Below are 4,070 nucleotides of genomic sequence, written 5' to 3' on the forward strand. Positions count from 1 at the left end.
CTGAGAATTAAATCTGCCCCCCCAGGCCCCCCAAGGATCCACTGAAATGTTGAGATGTTTCTGTGGACACAAAGATTGGATGGGGAACCTTGGAAAATTCCTGTTTGCATTTTTCTACCCAAAAACTAATAGAGATTTTTAGTCCACGTGGTAATTATTTCTCCAGTGACTTTCCAGTTCTCAAAAAGATAAGAGAGCTCCTGACATTAACTACAAACAGATGGCTGGATTCTCTCTGGCCATCTCATCTTTCTCCCTACTCTCCCAGACTATCCAAACACAGCTAACAGCACAGATTTGGAAGAGGAGGGGAAATGAGATTGGGGATGAGAATGCCCACGGGACATTGGGCATGAAGGAATCTTCAGAGGCCAGGCATCATCCAGGTTTCACCTCACGCTGCTACGGGAATGTCCTTTTTAACCATGTGTCCGGATCACAGAATTCCACTACTACAAACTGTATTCAATGAACGTCCTAGAGAGTTTCTCATAAAGGAAATTTTCATATCCAGACTGGGAAATAACTGGTCACTTAAGTAGGCCAGAGGTTGGGTTAGATGAAAGAAATGTGGCTTTCTATATTTTACTGTCATTTCTTTGATGGGAAATGCAAGTTGGTCAATAAAAAGGGAGTGAATGCGTACGATCCCTCCCTGGAGATACGAAGACCTCCCTCTCCAGTCTCCAGTCCCCATTGCCAAGGAGGCATCACTCACCACCACCACACCCTCCATCTGTAGGGGTAAGCCTCCCAAGAGACAGCCACTCCCTGAGTAAGGTCCATTATCACACTGAAAAGCAATGTCAAAGATCCAGGGAAGATACACCCTTTAGATCTAAAGAATCATCTTCCTTTCTTTGGTCAGTGCTCCTCAGAAAAAATCAGTCATAAAAGAAAAAAAAAAAAAGGTGCTACTACCCTTAATAACATTTTGCTTCATTTTTTATCCAGAATACAAATTCAGTGTAAGAAGGGCTCCCATCAGTAACTGCTTCTTTGGAAAGGCAACAGTTAGTGGTCTCCCTCCCCCTGGATTTTGAAATGTGTTACCTGATTAGCTTGGGCCTGGGAGATGCCAAGAATCATCAACACCCAAGGGCCTGGGAGTTGTAAGACGCTGCAGCTGAGTGTATCTGGAAGCCTATACCTGAGTCCTGACAGTAGGGAAGAAAAGCCCTGGAAGAGTTTTATGGAAGAAAATTGATTCTTGCTTATAGAGAAGAAGTGGAACAAGAAGCAGATAATATTTTGAAGGATGCTGATATCAGCGATTCCCTATGGTTGATGATCCATTTGGGGCTACAACACACAGTGATCTCATTCTGAGAGCAACAAAACTGGGAATCTCTCATCGAGTTATTCAAAATGCTCTCATAATAGATGCTTAGGCTGCTGTTTTGTAGTTAGGTTTACAGTTGTATAAATTGGGAGAGCCACGTTCTATCGTTTCCCGGACAGGCACTTGGACACTGGAAAGCTTTTTTGACAAAGTGAAGAACAGACAAAATGGCACACAGGCGTCGTGCTTACTAGATATTGAAATAAAGGAGTAGTCTTTGGAACATCTAATCGAAGGAAGACTTACAAACCTCCTTGGTGTATGAATGAAAATCAAGCAGCCCAGCGACTTCTGGAGATTGTTCAGAATCAAAGAATATGAGAAGAATCAGCAGCCACCAAAGAGACACTGTGTTAGCTTAGCCAGGGTTGGAGCTAAGGACCAGAAAATTGCAGCCAGCACTTGCAGCAAACATGCACCATGAACTTGGAAGGACCATTTCACTCCTTAATTATCACAGGAGACAACATGCGTCTGTTGGAGATGGAGATGCTAAGCCTGTTTTCCATACGGGAAAACGGCCCAGAATCCCCAAGCATTGATGGGCTCCGAACATTGACATTTTCTATTGTTAGATGGTTGATTTCAGTCATACATGCCTGTACACGTGTTTGTATAACACACTGAACAGTTCTTTTGGTTTATTTAATAAGTTTAAAACAAATGACCAAGAAGAAAGATGTTGACTCAACAATTAAAACAAAAGAAAACAAAAAGAGAATACTTTTTAAAACATTTTTTTAACGTTTATTTATTTTTTTGAGACAGAGAGACAGAGCATGAACGGAGGAGGGTCAGAGAGGGAGACACAGAATCTGAAACAGGGTCCAGGCTCTGAGCTGTCAGCACAGAGCCCGATGCCAGGCTCGAACTCACGGACTGTGAGATCATGACCTGAGCCGAAGTCGGCCGCTTAACCGACTGAGCCACCCAGGCGCCCCAAGAGAATACTTTTTTACAGCATGGAGCCAGGGGCCCCGTGTGGGACGCTGGGCACACAGCAGTGAACAGGACAGACATGGTCCCTGCCTTTTTTGAAGTACTCACCCCAGTGAGGAGTACAGATAGACGAGCAGATAGAGAGGCAATGACAAAAATTAAGAGATCACAGATGTGATATACTCAGCACAGCATGTACAATGGTACGCATTTTCTTCCCTTTGGATGCCGGAATCTTGAGAGGAGTAAGTGCAATGTAAAATGCATTCACCTTGAGAATTGTATTTAGCTTTTTGATGTTTTCCAAATCTAGTGAGCCCTTGGCTAATTAAAAAGAGGCTTCCCTTCTGCAAAGAAAAATTCATATCTGATCTTATATTTGCTTTATGAAGAAGCCCTTCCCTATGTTTTTCTGCCACCCCGGCTTAAATGGTCCAGTGTGCTGCCCATGCCCACGTGGCCAGACTTCTCCAGGGCAAATCCGGCTACAAAGCGTTTTTTAATTTCTCAGAAGTGCAATGTGCTCCCTCACATCCAGGCCTTCCCACTTAAAGCTTAAAATGATTGTTCTCCCTTGTCTTCCTTTCTCTTTCAAAATGAGGAGCTCTCCGTCTGACCGCCGCGCTGTCACCCCGGAGGCCAGCCCCGCTCAGCCTATCGAGCTGGCCAGGCTCGGCAACGTGCTGGGTGGGACCAGCTCGTGGGGACAGTGCACGCAGGTGCGCGTGGAGGTCACGGATCGCAGGAGCAGTTCCACCCTCCACAAGGTGAGAGGCCTTGGGCGCGAGGGCCAAGTGCTCACCCTGTCAGAGCGAGAGGCTGCGCTGAACTTGTGGCTGGGTCCTGGATGTCTGGGAGGACCACTTGGCCCACAGGGGTGGTTTGCGATTAATAAAGCGTTTATAGTGTTTAAAAAGGCGGGGGGGTGGGGAGGGGACGCCTGGGTGGCTTAGTCGGTTGAGCGTCTGACTTTAGCTCAGGTCATGATCTCACAGTTTGTGAGTTCGAGCCCTGCGTCAGGCTTTGTGCTGACAGCTCAGAACCTGGAACCTGCTTCGGATTCCTTGTCTCCCTCTCTCTCTGCCCCTCCCCTGCTCACACTCTGTCTCTCTGTCTCTCTGTCTCTCTCTCAAAAAATAAATGAACATTGAAAAAAAATTAAAAAAAAAACAAGAAATAAGTAGAAAACCACATAGCACAGCCATAGTGAGCCTCACGGGATCACCACCCCCTTATTCAACACTAACAATTTGTCCTGTTTGGTTTTTTTTTAAATAAGTAAAATACTACAGACTCAGTTGATGCCCCTGTGTACTCCTTCCAGATAGCCCTCCTCTCTCCTCAGAGGTAGCCTCTAGCCTGAATGTGATGATTGCCAGGCCCGCAAATTATTTTGTACCATTACTGTATTTTTATGGGTCTGTGAGAACATACAGCATTTTAACGTGTTCAAACTGGATTTACTTATTTGCTAACACATTACAGTTTAGTTTCATCTTCACATCACATTTTCTTTACAAGTGATTTCAAAACTTTTTTGATCACAGGTTTTCATTTTCACGTGAAACACAACAGAGGATTGAGCAAGGTCTTGCTGGAGACGTTTCAGTGCAAATATTTTTTTTTGCATTCTGTGGCAATTGTAAAATATCACAGAAAGGAAACACGAGTTTCTTTTTTAAGATAATCTGGTGGATGGGTTTCAACAAGTAACCCATAAATATGGTTTTGCCAAAGTCCAAACAGGCTGTACGTGCCTTGAGCATTTTTCTTGAACTGGTTGGGGCCA

At 44.7% G+C, this 4,070-nt stretch overlaps 1 pseudogene; it reads left to right on the forward strand.

Moving 5' to 3' along the window:
• Nucleotides 1–1,044: 1,044 nt before the first annotated feature.
• Nucleotides 1,045–3,632, forward strand: LOC124529191 (diphthine methyl ester synthase-like; annotated as a pseudogene).
• Nucleotides 3,633–4,070: the final 438 nt, after the last annotated feature.

The sequence above is a fragment of the Lynx rufus genome, unplaced genomic scaffold (assembly GCF_022079265.1).
Source record: "Lynx rufus isolate CCGP_SWC_20201006 ecotype Redwood Valley unplaced genomic scaffold, mLynRuf1.p SCAF_6, whole genome shotgun sequence".
NCBI classification, from domain to species: domain Eukaryota; kingdom Metazoa; phylum Chordata; class Mammalia; order Carnivora; family Felidae; genus Lynx; species Lynx rufus.